General features: G+C 48.5%; 1 protein-coding gene across 6 annotated transcripts in view; it reads right to left on the bottom strand.

The window, feature by feature from the left end:
* The window catches only part of TENM4 (teneurin transmembrane protein 4), a 498,342-nt gene extending 487,211 nt beyond the window's left edge, over positions 1-11,131 (bottom strand). For all 6 annotated transcript variants that reach the window (XM_006759877.2, XM_015561430.1, XM_015561431.1 and 3 more), the window contains exon 1: positions 11,052-11,131. The gene's annotated coding sequence lies outside the window, so the exon portion shown is untranslated. The remainder of the gene's footprint in view (positions 1-11,051) is intronic.
* Between the last annotated feature and the right edge of the window lie 8,149 nt (positions 11,132-19,280).

Below are 19,280 nucleotides of genomic sequence, written 5' to 3'. Positions count from 1 at the left end.
GGGGGCGGGGCAAAGCCCCCCCCCCCTTCCCTGATCATGCCTGGGGGCCGGGCAAAGGGCCCTACTTCTCACATCACACCTGGGAGCCGGGCAAAGCTCCCCGTTTCCCTATCATGCCTGAGGATGGGGCAAAGGCCCCCACTTCTCTGATTATGCCTGGGGGCCTGGGCAAAGCCCCACGCTTCTCCAATCCCGGCTGGGAGGCCGGGCAAAGCCCCCTGCTTCTCCGATCATACCTGGGGGGCTGGGCAAAGGCCCCTGCTTCTCACATCACACCTGGGGAGCTGGACAAAGCTCCCCGGTTTCCGATCACGCCTCAGGGGTTGGGCAAAGGCCCCCACTTCTCCAATCCCACCTGGGGGACCGGGTAAAGCCCCCCCGCTTCTCTGATCATGCCTGGGGGGCTGAGCAAAGCCCCCCGCTTCTCAATCATGCCTGTGGGGCTGGGCAAAGGCTCCGCCTCTTTGATCACAGCTTGAAGGCCGGGAAAGGCCCCGCTTCTCCGATCATGCTTGGAGGACCGGGCAAAGCCCCTAGCTTCTCCGATCACAGCTGGGGGGGAGGGGGCGGCAAAAGGCCCCCCTTCTCACATCACACCTGGGGAGCTGGGCAAAGCTCCTTGGTTTTGATCTCGCCTGGGGGGCGGGGCAAACCCCCCGGTTCTCCGATCATGCCTGGGGGGCCTCGCTGGATCTTGCCTGCCGCCTGGGTTTCCAATCACCATCAGCAGCAGGCAACTTCTTCCATTCTTCCCCATTTGCCTCCCAACACTGTGCCTATGTATGCAAATTAGCCGCCATCTTTGTTGGCGGTTATCTCCATCTTGGCTGGCAGTTAATTTGCATATCGCCCTGATTAGCCAGCCCAGGAGCAGGGACAATGAAGACCAATGAAGACCATGGCTTTGTGTATGTGCCAGCAAAGCTGTGGAGGCCATTTACCCTATGTGCTATTCCATACATAACCCTATACTGTATACTTTATGAATCAATAAAAACTTTACAATTTTAAATTATAAACCTGTGTTTTATATCAAAATTACTTCTTGCGTGAATTTTGGGACACCCTATATATTGGGAAACTGAAGCACAGAGAGATGCGCCAACTTGCCCAGAGTCCAGAGCTGGTCAGCGAGGCTTGGACTCCATTGGTCTGATTCCCGAGCTTGCTCTGTTCCACTGCACCATGTGTCCTCGAACTCGCTTGTCTCCTAACATCTGGGATTCCTGCTCCAGGATATGCTGACCTCAGGAGCCTGCATGGCAAGGGCTGCTCAATGGCTAGCACAGTCTGTTAATAACAGACTACCCATTCCAGCAGGGTGGCAAGAATGCCATGAAATTAACTACTGTGAAGTATCTCCTATGATCAAGGCCTGTGCTTATTTTAGACAAGAGCTCTTTATGCCAGAATAGCACACAGTGGTCCTAGGTGGTTTGGCTCAGTGGATAGAGTGTCGGTCTGTGGACTGAAGTGTCCCAGGTTTGATTCTGGTCAAGGGCACATACCTGAGTTGCAGGCTCGATCCCCAGTAGGGGGCGTGCAGGAGGCAGCCAATCAATGATTCTCTATCATCATTGAGGTTTCTATCTCTCTCTCCCTTTCTCTCTGAAATCAATACAAATATTCTTTTCTTTTTTAAAGGAAGAATAGCACACAGTGACTGATTTCCGGGGCTTACTTTCTGAACACCCATGTTTGGAAAACTTTTCATTCTGAGAGCACTTCTCTGAGCCTTGGTTTCCTCATGTGCAAAATGGGGATAATAGCACCTACCAGCATTGTTTTGTTGTCGAGATTAAATGAGCGAATACAAGTCAGGCATGTAGTAAGCACACCGTAAATGGGAGCTCTTGCTGCTGTTGTTCCTGCTATTATTTTCAACACAGTGGGGAGAAGTTGCATGTTGTAGCAAATGACCTTGATTCCGTTCCAGGTCTCCCTACTTCCCGGCTGTGTGACTTCAAGTCATTGACCCTCTCTGAGGCTCTATGGCCCATCTGTGAATCAGAAATAACAATACTTACCTCACTGGTGGTTGTGAGGGTTCAATGGACTGTGAAATGCCTAGCACAATGGCTGACATATAATAGATACTCAACAAATGTCTGTCCTTACCCGCGGAGTGTTTTCTGCACACTCGGCTTTTCCACACGGTTAGAATCCAAAGAGTCACAGGGTTCTGTGCTTATGGATGTTGACTCACTGTTTTTTGTTGTTTTTCTCCACAAAGGAAGCTTTCACAAAAGCGGTGGGGGGTGGAAGATATCTAAATGTATCCCTTTCATAGCAGGTAAGTCAAGGCAACACAGGGATAACAGTCCACAGTCTCAGAAAAGGACCTTCAGGCCAGGACCTTGACTGCTTTGGCAAAACCAGCCACTGAGATGTGCAGCTGAAGATGCAATTAGTGACAGGAATCAAGCCCTACCATGGTGAGGATTTGGTCATTGACTCTAAGACGGGTGATGACACTGACTCTCCCATCTGGAAATTAACTAGACATTCGGCTTGTAAATGGCTCTGCAATTATGTTGTGCACCCAGGACTGCATTGCAGCATCATCCTGAGGGTGGGGGCAGGTAAATTAGGGTCAGAAGGGAAGTGACTTCCACAGCCGTGGCCGTGTCATTCTACCATTGCCAACCATGCAGACCCTGGGGATGGGCACCAAGCTTAACCTTTGACACTTTGGGGCTTCATCTTGGGTCACTTGCTCTTTCCTCTTCCTCCCTAAGACCATGCATGTGTTCACTGAGCCCATGAACACTGCTTAAGCAGATTCTGAAAGATGACAGTGTCCTGGTAGGGTGGTGGGCATTCCAGGTGCTCTGACTGAAGCCTGAAGGTGCAAACCCAGGGAGGGAAAAGGAAACTTGGAGGATGGACAAATGGTCTGGGAGGAAGAGAGCCTGAAACCAGCCAAGAATGTCTGGCCACAAAAGCACTGCCAGGTCTCTGCACCTGCTTAGTCAGAGCATGGTGCCCCCCTGGGAACGCACTCAGCATGTTCTCTCTTAGTGAAGCATAGCATCATGTTTGCAAGCAGAACTGGCTCTACACCTCAGCTCCATCATCTACCAGGGCATGCATGTCCCTGAGCAGACCCATGTCTACTTGATCACTGGAAAATGGGTATGTTCCTATCTCGTTGAGTCAAAAATATACAGGCTTTCAAATATGGATAAAGCACGCAAGATACATATCTTAGATATGAACCCATAGTGCTAGTTCAATAAATGATCATGTATCTTTTGCTTAACTGACATGATTGGCACCAGACATGACAATACAGTCTTGGCTGCATAAGCCTTGTGTGCATTACTCAGTCTATAATAATAAGAGCTTAATATGCTAATTAGACCAGCCATCCTTCTTGATGTCCTTCCAGATCAAAGCTGTGGTGATGGGGGCCAAGGCAGAGGCAGCAGAGGTGGCAGAGGCTCCCGGTCACCATGGTGGCAAGGGCCAAGCTCCTTGCACGAATTTTATGCATTGGGCCTCTAGTATTTATATAAGAATGAGGGTGTCCCATTTAAGATGATTTCTCTGACCTGACCCAGAGAAAAGCAATAGATCTATCCCAGGCCCTTTGTCCTCCCAGGTTCCCATCACCAATAAGGATGGACAGTCATGCCAAGGCCCACACACTCAATAACCTCCAAGTCAACAATAAGTCTAGTTATCAGTAACTCGGTGTGAATGTCTTGGCCATGTCTTCGATGAAAAGCAGGCAACACAAAAGTGGAGCTTGTTGGCTGTCCTCTACGTGCAGATGCTGCCATGGGAGACTCCAGAAGGGAGAACAAACAAGCACAATTGATGTCCCTGTTCAAGTTTCCAAGAGCTAAAAGGGTATTTGGAAAGATATGATAGAAACACATTTTAAAAAGAGTGTGTAGCCTTAAACACTCTACGTCAAACAAATGGTGCTGAGCTCATGCGGAGTCATGAGAAAAGGCATCATGGGCTTTAGAAACAGAATGGCTTGATCTTGAACCAGCTCTGACACTTACTAGCATTTTATTGATTTCAGAGAGGGAGAGGGATAGAGAACTAGGAACATCAAGGATAAGAGAGAATTATTGATCAGCTGTCTCTTGCATGCCCCCTACTGGGGATCAAACCTGCAACCCAGGGCACATGCCCTTGACCGAAATCGAACCGGTGACCCTTCAGTTCACAGGCTGATGCTCTATCCACTGAGCCAAACCAGCCAGAGCAGCAGCGGATAACTTTAACTGCATGTTGTTGACACAGTCCTCTGTACATCCAAATTTGTATAGCATCAAGGAAGTGCTTGTGTAAAAGCCTTCAATATATTTCTTCTCAATTCTTAAAGAAGAATAACAGAACATCTCATCTCCTTGGTCTGGAATCCCGAGCCTCTCACCAGTAGCCTCAATCTCAGGCTTCACTCAGCCTTGGGGGTGTTAAGGATGGTAAGAAAGGCTTTCCAGAGGTAGTTGCACCTCAATAAACCTTAAAGTGTGAAGAGGATTTTGAGTAGTAGACCAAGATGGCAGAAAGCAGTCTGGGCCAAGAGAATGCTGTGTGCAACATCTCCGGGCAGCCAGGCTTCATTCTGGGAGAAGTCCATCCCCTCCCCACTGCAATGTCCTTGCTGCCCTCTCTCTCTTCTAGAACACCATGCCGTCTCCCCACACCCTGCTGCACTCTGTAGCAAGGATCTCACCTCCTGCACCCACAGTTTTCAAAGTGTGCTCTGGGATCACTGCTCCCAGGGATCCTTGTAGAGCACCTGTGAGGTCAACACTGTTTATATTCATGCTATGCCACTTTCTACTCTTTTCATCCTCATTCTCTTACGGGTACACAGTGCAGGCTTCCAGATTGAAGGCAGATGCAGATATAGCTTCTATTAAGCCACATATTGAAGAGATTTGCCAAAATGGGAAACAGTGTCAACCCCTCCATTTCTGTTTGTTTTGGAAAAGTTCCTTTTTATAAAAATGTATTATGGCCCTAGCCGGTTTTGCTCAGTGGATAGAGTGTCACCCTGTGGACCAAAGGGTCCCAGGTTCAATTTTGGTCAAGGGTATTTACCTTGGTTGCAGGCTCCTCCTTGGGACTGAAGCCTGGTCAGGGCTCATGCAGGAGGCAGCCAATTGATGTGTTTCTCTCACATCAATGTTTCTCTCTGTCTTTCCCTCTCCTTCCACTTTCTCTAAAAATCAATGGGAAAAAATATCTCTGGGTGAGGACTAAAAAAAAAAGTATTATGTATGGATATGTAAGGGCTTATTGTTGTTTGTTTTTATAAGCTATCAATAATAATTTTAGCTTTTTTTCAGGGCTAATTACCAGTATAACAAAATGTGATGTATAATTCACATAAATAAAAATGCTTTAGGGTCTTCAATAATTTTGAAGAGTCAAACAGGGCTCTGCAACCAGAGTTAGAACCACTGTGTTAGGAAAAACTGCGAATTGGGCAGAAGAGGGCTAAGTGTGAACCTAACCCTTCTCAGATGGCAATTTCTGCCCCTTGCTGGCAGAAGACCCATGGAAAGTCTGTCCCTGGCTTGACCTTCCTCTCCTGCCCACCATTCCCTGTCCCTCCCTCTTCTCCTCTTTCTTGTGGAAACCCCTGAAGGGTCCAGGCCCTACTCTCACTTCCTTGGGACCTCTTCCCCAGGCCCAGGGAGGCCTGTGGTCTGGAAGCTTTGGTGTCAGAGAGGCGGGGCCCAAACAAATGTCTCAAGGTCTCGGATTTGCATTTCCCTGATGGTTAAAACTGTTGGGTATCTTTTTATGTGCTTTTTGACCACGTGTGTACTTTCTTTGGAGAAATGTCTATTCAAACTCTTTGCCCATCTTTCAATTAGGCTCTGTGTCCTTTTATTGAGGAGTTGTAAGAGTTTTTTATGTATTTTGGATACAAACCCCATGTCAGATCTCTGATTTCAAATATTTTCTCCCATTCCATGGTTGTTTCCCACTTTCTTTATGATGTTCTTTGAAGCACAAACCATTATTATTATTATTTCAATCCTCACCTGAGGAGTGAGGATATCTTTTCCATTTATAGAAAGTGGAAGGGAGGAGGAAAAGGGGAGCAGAGAGAGAGAGAGAGAGACATCTAATGGTTGCCTCCTGCATGAGCCCTGACTGGGGTAGGGACTGAACCTGCAGCCCAGGTACGTGCCCTTGACTTGGAATTAAACCCTCCAATACACACTCTAACTGCTGAGTCACACACACCAGCCAGGGCTGAAGCACAAAGTTTTAAAATGTTGAGGATGTCGAATTTATGAGTTTTATCCTCCCCTGCTTTTGCAGGTGTCAAACCATTGCTTAATCTGAGATCATTACATTTAGGCCCATGTTTTCCTCTAAAGGTTTAGAGTTTTAGCTCTTAAATTTAGGCCGATGATCCATGTTGAGGTCATTTTTGTATATAGTTTGAGGAAGGGGTCCAACTTCATGCTTTTGCAGGTGCATATCCAGCTGCCCCAGCACCATGTGCTGAGGAAATGGCTCAGTGTCTCTGAGCCTCAGTCACTGGTCTCTAAAAAGAGCCTTAAAAGACCACCTTGCAGGGCGCTATGATCACTCAATGAGATAGAAGAAAATACCCCGTGGGGTGGGGAGACCTCTAGCCCACAGCACACGGTCAATGCCTATAACTGAAGGAATGGACAACGGATTTGAAAGTTCTCTGAAACACTGGTCATCACTGCTACCCTGTGACCACAGCTTTTCCTTTCCTGATGATCTTAAACAGGCACAGCCACATCTGTTTGTCACAGGAGCCCCGAGCTGCTTCTCAAGAACCCTGCTGCTGGGTGGCTCCAATAATCTTTTTTCTTCTCCCCCTCCCTTTTCTTTCCCTTACTTTCTACCTTAATTGTGCATTAAATAGTCTTGGTGTTAGCTATTTAATCAATTTATAATTGTTAACCCACTCAAATCTGTTTTGGAAAGGTGGTGGGAGGGCATCAATGAATGGATGAGTCAGTTGACGAAAAGGTCCCTGATTTAAAGTGAAGTCCCTACAATGATCCCACAGGCCACCCCACGTGCGGGTGTCAGAGGAGGTGGGGGGACACCACTTTCAGCTCTCTCTGTGCTCTCCCACTCCCCTGCCCACTCTGGAGAGAGCCTTTCACATTGCATCTCCCTCCTCCATGGTGTTTGCAACACCTCCCAATTTAGTTTTCTCTCTGAATTTCATTAGTGTCCCATTTGCCTCGTCTTCCTGATCTCTGAGGAAGCAGGAGGAGCCTGACTTGGCAACAAGGACTCCTGCTTCCTGACTTGGGGTGAGGGGGACAGCAGATTTGGGGCCCCTGGGCTGCAGTTCCAGATGGCACTCTGGTCCATGAGGCTCAGGCCAGCACACCACAGCTGGACCCCAGCTGGGCAGCAGACACTGGGTTCAGCAATGAGGATCTGTGCTTGCCCTTGAACCCTTAGCCCCACAGGGATGGACAGGTAATGCCTGTGCCATGTGCTCCAGGGACTTCTCCCCCCCGGGCAGGTGGAGTGAGTGAGAAAGAATGAGGGTGTTGAGTTCGTGCACAGAGAAAGTCTGTGGGGACATTCAGGAAGAGGGAACAGCGGGTGTAAAGGCAGGATGGTAGGAACAAGATAGTGTAAGCGAGTAACAGCAAGGAATCTGATGCGCCATGATTGGTTCATGCGTTCATTCACTCGGTGCATAGTTATTGAGTGCCCACAGTGCGCAGACAGTGTTCCAGGCATAAGAACACTGCAGGGAACAACACAAAGTATGTCCCTGCCCTGGTGGCGCTCAGGTTCCAGTGGGAGAAGACAAACAACAGGCAACCAAACTTGCAGTGTCATATATAATGCCTCAGGCGGAGATGAATGGGATGTAGAAAGGGTCAAGTGGAAGAGGGCAGAGAAGGGGATGGGCTGGGAGACTGCTCCTGGTGCAGGGTGGTTAGGGCGCTGCCTGTGCTCCGCTCCACTGCATCCACCTGGCTCACATCTCTGGCCTCCGGCGGCTCCCTGAGAAGAACACACTCCTGGTCACTGACCAGCCCTTGCAGCCCAGGGTTGCTCTGCTCACCTGGATGGAGACTTGGAGGTCTGGTTGCTGCTGTTCCTGCTGCCTGAAGAGCTTCCCTGAGACTGGAAACAAGGCTTCTATGCCTTATGCCCTGAGGCGGGACTTCACAGTTCAAGGAAGAGCAAAGAGGCCAATGTCCCTGTTGGGTCACTGTGAGGCCTCTGGCTTTTCCTCTGTGTGAGCCTTGGAGCCACAGGAGAGTTTGGAGCAGAGGGGTGGTCTGATGTGACCAGTGTTTTAACAGGTACATCAATGTCAGACCCCGGGAGGGAATTGTGGCAGCAAAGCCCCATGCAGATGCCACTGTGATAATCCAGGTCTGAGAAGGTGCTTGGACCAGAGTGAGGACAGGGGATGTGGTCACATGTGCTGAGGAGGGGAGAGAAGTGATGGGGTCAGTGTAAATACAGCACAGAGTGCGAGGGGAGGGATGGGGGTGCTGGAGAGAAAATGAACCACATTCTACATAGAAGAATCCACCTTTGCCAAGGCTCAGATTCAAACCCGTCCTGTCAGAGTCAGACACCACTCCCTGTATTTCTGCAATGTCCTCCCTCCCTCTTTGAGTTCAACAAGGGCTCAGCTATATGGGCGGCACCAACATGGGAATGAGGGACACTGTGTCTGGGCTCCAAGAGGCCTCCACTGTCAGTACATGATATGTTCACATGTTGTGACACTTGCAGGACCAGAGGGAGAAGGTCTGAATCACCCTGAGAAGGGTGATTCAGAGCAGAAAGAGGAGACCATGTTTCTTAGGGTTAGATGGGAGGGCGGGGGTGAGGGGGAGTAGGGCGAAATTCAAGTTTTTTATTTTAACTTTCTCGACATCACAAGTGAGCATGGATGAGGTTGAAGAGTCTCCTTCAGCCCCGTTATCTTCCCTCTATGAGTGAACCTTGGCTTGCTTATCTGAAAAATGGAATTATAAGAACTGCCTCAAGGGCTTGTGAAAGTTATAAATAAATCAAGTACTTGGCACAGTGCTTCAATACATGGGAGTCCATTTTACCTGTCTCTCTATAGGAAAAGTTAAAAATCTTTTTTTTAAAATAATTTTTTAAAATATTTCAGAGAGGAAGACAAAGGGAGAGAGAGAGAGAGAAACATCGATGATGAGAGAATCATTGATAGACTGCCTCTTTTACACCCCTCACTGGGGATCAAGCCCACAACTCCAGCAGGTGCCCTGACCAGGAATTGAACCATGACTTCCTGATTCTTAGGCTGATGCTCAAACACTGAGCCACGCTGACCAGGCTAAAAATCTTAATAGATCTCTTCAGAGAACCATATGTCTCTACTGCCAAGCAAACATCCCAGTCTGTAGTTACACATTCCTTGGGCTGAGAACAGAGGCTACTTTTGTTTTGTTTTGTTTTCCCTAATATTTTTATTGATTTTTAGAGAGAGAGGAAGGGAGGGGGATAGAAGAGAAAACATTGATCTAAGAGGGACACATCGATTAGCTGCCTCCTGTATGCCCCAACCTGGAGATCGAGCCCACAATCTGCCATGAACCCTGACCAGGAATTAAACCGAAAACCTGGTGCACAGGACTACACCCAACCAACTGATCCACATGGGCCAGGGCTACCTTCAGATTTGTTCCCTGTTATATCCCCAGAGCCTATCACAGTGTTGGGCCTGTCATTTTTATTCAATATGTTTTTGCTGAATAAGCTAAATAAATGATTGAGTCAGTTATGTAATGTCTAGACTCCAGTGTTTTTTTAGCTGGGAGACCTCAGATAAGATGGTTCCTTTCTCTAAGCCTCAGTTTCCTTACCTGAAAAATGGAAATTATACCCACTGTGGTGAAGGCAGGTACTGTTCACCAAATAGCCATGTCTTCCCCACATTTCCCAGAGCCCTAAAAAATTAGGGCATGAGGCTAGTTCCGGCCCATGGGCTGTGCGTCCCTTCGGGACTGAAGCATTTAAGAGCCAGTGCAGCCTTCTAGCTGTCTTGTCCCTGCTGCAGGGTCCAAGGTGGCCTCACATTCGAGTTTTTACACCTACAAGATGGCCTAGCCTTTGTCAGCCTGCTCCCAAGGCGCGAGGTAGAGCAGAGCCCTCCACCCACCTCAGTTAGGTGCAGCACCAGAAAGAAAGAAACCTTTGCTGTGTTAAGCCGCTGAGATTCTGGAGTGAATTTATTACTGCAGCATAACCGGGCCTAGCAAGACTCACACATCTCCCTTGCAGATGGCTTGGAGGAGAAGAAAAAGGGCTGGGCTCCCAGTAGGTTTTCAATAAAGAGCTTACTCCCTGGGCCCTGAATCCTTTGCTTCCTCAGCCTTCTCCCCAGGGCCCAGCCTCTAGTTATGATCCTGCCTTTCTCTGTGCCATGTTCCTTCTCAAGCTTGAAACATCCTTCCACTTTCCCACTCAACCAGGTGCTTCCTACTGTTTCTGCCATCGCTCTTCTGCGTGGCAATATAAAGAAAGGCCTCCAGGGAGCTTCTCTGGCCGCTGGACCTGGCCCCCAGGCCACCTGTCCTCCAGGCAGCCTCTCCTCAGCTTCCCCCCTCCTCCTCCACGCACAGCACACACCTCCCCTGCCCCCGCCCTTTTCAACTCTGCCTCTCACTCCACTCCAGCTTGGAATGCAACCATCGACCTCTGGACCCCAGAATAACTGATCGCCACCACTGCCTATGTGGTCCTGAGCTTGCCAGCTGCCTCCTGGCTGCCAGCTCCCCCATCTCATTCCAGCTGGATGCCAGGCCCTTGCCTGCTCTGTCCTCCGATCATGCTGGTTGCTGGCTTCTGGTTGGGTTCCAGCACCCACGAGTCCGCCTACTGCTTTCTGCTCCACAAGGAGGCCACCTCCACTCTGGCCGGACCGCCTCCACTTCCTATGCTACTTAGTGGCAAAAGCCTTCACCCAAAAAGCAATCACGATTTCACATTCCAAGAGGGACTTTCTCATCAAGACCACAGGTTTGAAGCTAATGACACAGAAAATCAGAGCGGACAAGGGGGCTGACCTGGCTCCATGTCCGCATGTCCTGAAGAGTCAGCAGTGTCCGTGGGCCATCGGATCCTGAAGGATGAGGCTCGATCCTTTCTGTTGAAGCAGAGAACACAGGCCCAACTGAGTGGGGTGGCAAGATGCCCCTGACCTTCCTCACAGATCTTTCCCCAGCAGCCACTACAAACACACAGCATGGGGAGCTGGGCTTGTTCCTGGTCCCCCAGCCACCCAGAGAAATGGGGTCCCAATTCCCTGAGGACTCCACACAGACTTCCTCTCTTCAGCCTCCCTGGGAGGCTCTGGTGAGTCTCCCTCAAGGTGGGAGTGAGGGTGCTGTCTGATGGCTACTGTTCACAGGTGATTTCTTGAACTGCCCAAACCTCTCAAGGCATGAACTGCAAGTTACAACCCAGGTGCCCAGCTAGGGCTTGGAGCAGAATAGAAACAGTGTTTTGCAAGGAACTGACTGTGATGTGATGAGTGTTGGGACAAAGGTGAGGGGATAGAGCTTAAGGCTGATGCTCTGGCCCCTGCAACAGTCCTGGCATTGGTTCACTGAATTTCTTGGAGCCTTCTTTCCCTGCCCAATAAAATGGGCTGAACATCCCTGTGGTACTCCATGCGGGAGTGATGGGAGTCCCCTGGGCAGAGTTCCTTACACAGAAGAGTTCTGGTTCTGGCCCTCTTGCTTTTTGCATTGCAACCTCTAGCAAATTGGTTCTGCTCTTTGAGCCTAGGTTTCCTCATCTGAAAGAGGAAATTTTTGAACCAGGTGGCCTGTGAAGTCCTTTCTGCCCCTAGAATTTTATGACATTGAATTTGACTTATCTCTGATCTCCAGTGCCAAAGGAGATAGCTGTACATGATAACAGCTTGTGAAATGAATTAAAAACAAATCTATCCCACTCGAAGAAGGGTGAGGGGAGGCTCAAAGGTTTTAAGTCATTTGCTTTGGTCATCGCGGGAGGAGGAACTGTGATGTGAACACAAGTCCTCACAGATTCACGATCTGGGTACTTTGCTCTGCACCAGCGACCACACTCACCCACTGAAAACACCCTCACATGTCTTCATATGTAAAAGACCCACTAGGCGAAAGAGCAAGGCGTGGCAGGTGCCTTCATCATCTGAGGCAAAAAGTCATTACTTGAGAAATTCCTTAAATACATATTTGCCAAATATACCAAGGATCCTAGCTAAGGGACATTATTATGCATTATAAGGTGAGGCATTACTGGTAATTTCCATTAAAAATGAATCTCTAGCTTGAAATTTTTCTAGCTTCATCTGCATTTCATATATTTCTTTATTGTGAATTCTCATTATTCTCAACAAAGAGTAACTGCATTGGGCAAGAATGGTCACCAGGCTCTGCTCAAGGGCAGAGCATCCTTCTCCACCTCAGGTCCTGCCTACCCCATGATAGAAGACTTGACAATCAGAACACTAGCAAAGTCCTTCCGAGTCATACCACGTTCACTAAAATAAAAGGCGGACAGTACACCACAGACGGTAGGACTACCATGTTGTGCATGTTGAATGAGCAATAATGGCTCTTCATTTCTATTTATTGCATCTTGTTCATTACAAGTTTACCCTCCAAAGTTTCAGAGATCCGCAGGAACTTGCTTTTCTGGAATTATGGGTCTCACTCCTGGTGGACTTTAGGACTCAGAGCTGTTGGCTTTGCAGGGCTGGAAGGCTAATGCTTGTCTCCTACAGTTGTCTAGATGGTTAAATAAAATCACGTATGTGATCCTGCCGGTGTCCTAGTCCCCTCCAGGGACTTGGATGAAACACTTTGGGTCTTTCTGAAGCCCTCTTCCTTGTCCAGGGGATAATAGTCCACTGTGCTTCCACAACTCAGGCTGTAGATCCCCATGACTTCCAATCCCTTCCCTCCTGAAGAAGTTGCAGAACTGCAGTTTTAATTGTCTTCCACACTCATCTTTCCTAAGGCTTCAGGGAAAAACCTCAACTCTTCTTTTTGCTGATTTCCTTTTCAATTCATACCCCTGATTTCCCACTTTTTCACATGTCCTCCAATAAGCATCAAAATGACTATTCATAAAACAAAAATGCTCATGGGTTGACCAAAGGTTTTAGAAGTATTTATATACTAGCATTTTTTGTTGTTCTTTTTGTTTTGTTTTGATGATACTCCACCCAACTGAGCCACACTCATGATTAGCATCAATGGTAGCAGGAGGCTAGTATGGTGAGGGCCATACTAGCATATTTTGTGGAGGGGAAATCCAGTTAGGAGAGGAGCACAGCATTCATTCATTCACTTCTTCATTCATTCATTCATTCATTCATTCAATAGTGCATGTTAGGTGCTGTATAGGATATACTTATGACTCAAGCAAATCCTGCCCCCAGGAAGCTCACAAGCTGACAAGGAAAAAAAAAGACATGCCCATAAGTAATTATAATGCTTGGCAGTTTTATAAGAGAGATAAAATCCCATGAGAAATCAAGAGTGGATGGCTTGCCCTGGCTGACCAAGCAGAGAACTCAGCCTTGCACCAGTGTTAGGCGGGTGGCCTGGGACAGGGCAGCATGATCCGCATGAGGGAGTGTAGGTGCAGGAGGGGAAAACGGAAGACATCACACCTGGCAGGTGGGCTGGGCCCCAACAGACAGGGCTCTGGCTGCCAATTTAGAGAAGATGAGCATTATTCAGTCAGTAACGGGGAGCCATTGAGGGCTTGTGAGCAGATATGTGACATGTTGGAGATCTGCTATAGGAAGATGAATGTGGCAAGCCCTGCACAGTATGAACAGGAAGGGGCGGTGCCTGGGATAGGAAGCTCCTAATTGTGTGCCAAGCATCCGGCAGAGTGGCAGCCAATGGTACATATGTGATTTTATTTAACCATCTAGACAACTGCAGGAGACAAGCATTAGCCTTCCAGCCCTGCAGATGAGGAAAGAAGGCTTGGTGGAGACAAGATCTGCACCCTGTTCTCACCCTTTGCGGGAGATCCACAAAGCGTGCTGTGACAGTGTGACCTCTGTACACCTGACACTCCCAGAACACCTTCCACTCCCAGTGCACCACTATGCTACCCTTGGGTGGATGGAAGTGTGGTCATTTTCTGGACTGCATTTTGAGATGTCCAGCTGGAGGGAGATGCAGGGTGCCTACTAGCTTTTCCCAAAGTGACCACACATCAAGGAGATAAGACAATGCGTTGAGTTGGGTACCAAACAACACGGACTTGGTTCTTTTGCAGGGAATTTCAAAGCTAGTAGGAGGCCACCCTCCCTCCCTGCTGGGAGAGCTTCCTTCTGTCTTTCCCTTCTCAGCTAAGGTGTGGTGACAGGAGCATGCGACCAGGGAGCCCCAGGGAACACCCTTTGGATGTCAGGAATCTGTTTTTTCATTGACATTCTAGCGTTTCTAAGCTCTGGGCTGACTTCATTCTTTGGGAGGATTGCCCGGAGCACTCAGTGAACTCAAACTGGACTTCACATCTGCAGCCAAAGAAGATAATCATGAGTGACTCCTGTCAAGATGCCAGATTTAAAACTTGGTTTGTTCAAGAAGAAAAACATTCCTCATTATAAATACAGACAATCACTGTGCTATCCACCTAACGGCAGGGTGCAGAATTTCTCAGAGGTGCCCTGGCACGAGCAGGGGCTGTGAGGCTGGTAGAATGGATCTGAGTCACTGTCCAGTCACTGCCTGTGGGCTTTGGGCAAACCCCTTAGCTCCCTTACACGTCTTCATTATTTAGTGGGAATGATAACAAGGGATTAGAGAGAGTAAGCACCAGACTCTCACACAGACATCAGAATGTACAATAGTTTCTTTTCATCATTTTATATTCCCCATTCTGGGCATTGCACTCACAATGAGGTTACTCTCCTCACTAAGTTACCAATGGAAAGAAATGGATTTTTGGAGGAAAAATGTGCTGAAATGATAGCAAGCTGTTCATATCCATGACCTAATGCTTACTACCAGGGTCATATAAGTCTTTACTGGCATGTCTTTCTCTTCCCCCAGACTGGGAGCTCCTTGAGACAGTGCCCACAGTATCTCCAACTCCTGGCACGTACTCACCCCTTTCTACCTTCATCACCTTATTCTGAGGTCCACGCAAGACCGCAGTCTACCATTCTTTAGGGGTTTTCTTTCCCCAGCCTGGTTTAAAGAATGACTTTTAAGCAACACCTCCAAGAGCAGTTCCAATCCCCTGAAAACCATCTCATTACCATGTAGTCATTAGGGCAGGATACTTAACCTCGTTATTCTGCAAAAAAGCATTGGTTTCTAATCTAAGCCAATTATAGGTGCCAACATCTCCCCTAACATCTTAATAATGCCAAACCTCCCAGGGCTCCGGACAGGCAGACAGGTTGAGAGATCTGGGGCTTATAAGACATGGAACTGCGCACGGCAGAGGAGAAAATGAAGCATCCAAGCCAGATTGGAGTCCTGGCTTGTGGAGATGGGACAACCTTGCCTAGTGCCAGGCTGGACAAATGCTCCTCAAGGTGAACTCCCTTCTCTTCCCTTGACTCCTGAGGAAAACAAAGCCATCAAACTTGTTGCAAGTAAAGAGGGAGAGGAAAGGAGGAAGATTCACCACATTCCCGAGTCCATTTAGAATATAGATTTTTTTAAAAAAGCTTTTCTCCCTACAGACTGAAGAAAGCAGGTTATTTCTTTTTAATTATGGCAGCTGCAGCTGCTGCTGGTGAACTCAAAGACCAATTTTCTGATTCAAAACACACACACACACCCACACACACTCATGCACTGAAAGAATCAACGACACACAGAACGACTCCTGTGTGAGAGAGCACATCGATAGGGTAGAAAAATCTGAATGTCCGGCTGGAGACACTGGGGCACAGGGGTAACTCCTGTGTGTGCTCACCCACTTCTCCCCACGTCACACCTCCTTTCTGCTCCCCAACTTTCAAGGCCAGCCCATGAGCCCCATGGTGTCACGGAATATTTCCTGTTGAGCAGCTGCACACGTTTAGTGCACACTGGGGGAAATAAAGGCAGCAGATGGCTTTAGGTAATCTCCTTAGAATGTTTAACAGGGCATCCTCATTCATAAAGGCCTCAGGAGCTTTCTCACAGGTCCCCGCAGGGAGGTGAGCCAGCCCCCACCAGCCCTGCCCTGGTGAGGACAAGTCTGCTACACAGGGAAGCTGGGTGGAACTCATTTGCCAGTTGCTTGCCCATGGGCTGCATCCAAGTTTCTGCTCAGTGTTCTCTCTTGTGGTTCCACCTGTGTGTACTCACAAGTGGCTCTCCACATGAGCATGAACTGCCCAAATCCACACCATGTGTTGAACTGTCTTTGAAAGATCTGAGGCTCCATGCTACTCCAGGGATCTCTGACAGAGAGAAGGTGAGAGGCACAGGTGGAAACACCATCCTACGAGTGACTGAGAGTAAGAGGAAGATACTGGGCTCCCACCAGAGCAAGATCACATGTTTGCAAAGATGTGCAAGAACTCTGCCAGTAAGACAAGGCTTGGAAGGAAGCATGGGCAGGGAGTGAACAGCTCTCAGATAACCGCAGGTGCTGAAAAGCACCCTGATGAGGTTGGTGGTATCAGGGGTAAGCGGGGGTGGGGTGGGTCTCAATTTTCTGCAACTTGCTTTTACTGATCTAATGGTCCCCTTTAAGCCCTTCGAGTACAGCATCAAAAGTCCTGGCATGTGGCCCAGCCGGTGTGTCTCAATGGTTAAGCATCGACCTCTGAACCAGGAGGTCATAGTTTGATTCCTGGTCAGGGCACATGCCCAGGTTGCTGGTTCCAACCCAGTCGGGAGCATGCAGGAGGTAGCCAATCAGTGACTCTCTCATCATTGATGTTTCTCTCTCTCCTTCTCCCTTCCCCTTATATATATATATATATACAATATATAAATAAAATTCTGGGATTTGAATGTGCAGCATAAACATAAATTCGAGTGCTCCCCCTCCTTCCATGTCCACCAGCTGCTGCTCTTCTTTCTTCAGGAGACAGTGCAGATGCCAGCAATCCCATGGAGCCACCTCTGCTGTACCAACCACAGCTGCACTCCCACGCCAGAGTGGGGTTCTACCACTAGTGCCTGGGGGTGACTGATCTCTGCACAGGTCCGTGCTCTTCAGCTCCTTCCTTCAAATGATTACGCTGCCAGTGCTATTTCTAAGATGCAATCCTGACCCTGCTCCTCCTGGCTCAGATCCCTTGTTGGTTCTGTCTTTGGGGCAAAATACAAGCCCCTCCCTAGAGCGAGCAGTTCTCTATGCCTTCCAGCCTTGCTGCCTCCCCAGCCCAGTCCCCTGCCACTCACCCCTCAGACCCTCCAGGCTGCAGCCAGACCGAAGGGTTTCCAACATCTCACTGTTTCCCTGCTTCCCTTTCCCTTGGCCTGGCAGGCCCCTGGAGTGCTCATCCCCAAGTCTACCGGGCAACAGCCCATTTTATTCTGGGGAAGCACCTCCCTGATTCTGGGAACCACTTTTTCTACGGCTCCCATCACCTGGGGTGTGAGAGACATCAGTGCTATTTGGCAACTATTTCTGGCTTTCTGCCTTCTAGGCACAGGTAGGATGGCGCACCCTGACAAGGACCACACTGCTAATGAGAGCCCGTGGGTTGTGAGCAGAAATGTACCTCTTCCAGGTAGGAGATTTAATTACCGAGGTAGGACCCTCTCATTCACACTGGCAGGGTGGGCGGGGGGTTGGGGGGTAGGCTTGCAGGTGGGACAGTTTGCCAGCCTGGATTCTGGGGGACTATGAGAAACCCCTCCCTTCCCCCACCCCCACTGCCCAGAGGGGACTTGGACTATGCGAAAGAACAAACCCTTGGTTGGGATAAGCCACTATGATCTGGGAGTGATTTGTACCCAATATTAATTAGTTGATCTGACAGATATCAGATATGTGGGTCTTATGAGAACTGTCACACCCAAGAACCCTGCCTACCTGGCCATTGTTGATTGGCTCTGGGCTGACACCCTAATGAAGCTAAGTCAACCACAGTTCTGGGCTCCTGGCTGCCCACGGGGAGAGCAGAACCTGGTCAAACAGAACAGTCATAACTCTCCCCTGGGCTTCCTGAAAACAGGAAGTGGAGTAGAATGTACTCTCTAGCAATGCAGATTGTAAAATGAAAAACTTGAGAGCTATTAGTGGCCACATGGGTGTTATGGACTGAAGTGTATTCTCCAAAAATGACATGTAGGAGTCCTAACCCCCTGCACCTCCAAATGGAACCTTAATTGAAGACAGGGTCTTTATAGAGGTAATCAGTTAAAATGAGGTCACTGGGGCAACCCCTAATCCAATAAAAGTCATTGGGAAAAGGGGAACATGTGGACCTGGAGAAAGGCATGCACACCGAGAGAATATCACGTGAGACCAGTGCTGCTTCCAGGGGCCCAGGAACCCCCAAGCTAGGAGGGAAGTCTGAGAATTCCTGCCTTCAGAGGGAGTAGGATGCTGCCCTCACCTTGACTGGACTCCCAGCTTCCAGCACTGAAATAATACACTCTGCTGTTTCAGGCTCTCTGTGTGGGACTTTGCTAAAGCCATCCTAGCAAACAAAGACAGCGGGGAAAGCTGGTCTCCACATAAGAAAAAGAAGTTCTCTAGCATAAGAGAAGCAGCCCAGGGCCACCAAGAGTCAAAATGGATTTAAACAGAACAGCATCAAAACCTGATCCCAGTCCCACTGCATCTCTGCATTTTCTCCGGCTGGCAAGTTCAAGAGTTTAGATTTTATGAGGCAGTAGTAAAACTCCCTCTGTTCTGAGTAAGTTAACTCTGAGGTCTCTGTCCCTTTGAACCAGCAGTCCTAACTAACACTGTTAGAAAAGGAAAGCAGCCCGGCCGGCATGGGTCAGTGGTTGAGCATCTACCTATGAACCAGGAGATCACTGTTTGATTCCCAGTCAAGGCACATGCTGGGGTTACAGGTTTAATCCCTATTGTGGGGCATACAAAAAATAGCTGATCAATGAGTCTCTCTCTTCCCCAAAGTTTCTCTCCCTCTCTCTGTCTCTCTCTCACCTTCTCTCTCTCCCCATCTTCTCCTCCAATGGAGAAAATATCCTTGGGTGAAGATTAAAAAGAAAGTGATAGAAATATATTAGGTTAGAAAAATCTTAAAGGAATTTTTCTAAAGTAGTCTAACTTGTGTACCCTTTTAAAATAAAATATGTATCATGATGATTAAAAATTGGTAAAATGTATAACAAAAAAGGTAAAGC

This window comes from Myotis davidii, unplaced genomic scaffold (assembly GCF_000327345.1).
Source record: "Myotis davidii unplaced genomic scaffold, ASM32734v1 scaffold916, whole genome shotgun sequence".
NCBI classification, from domain to species: Eukaryota; Metazoa; Chordata; class Mammalia; order Chiroptera; family Vespertilionidae; genus Myotis; species Myotis davidii.
This window is presented reverse-complemented; position numbering and strand designations above follow the sequence as displayed.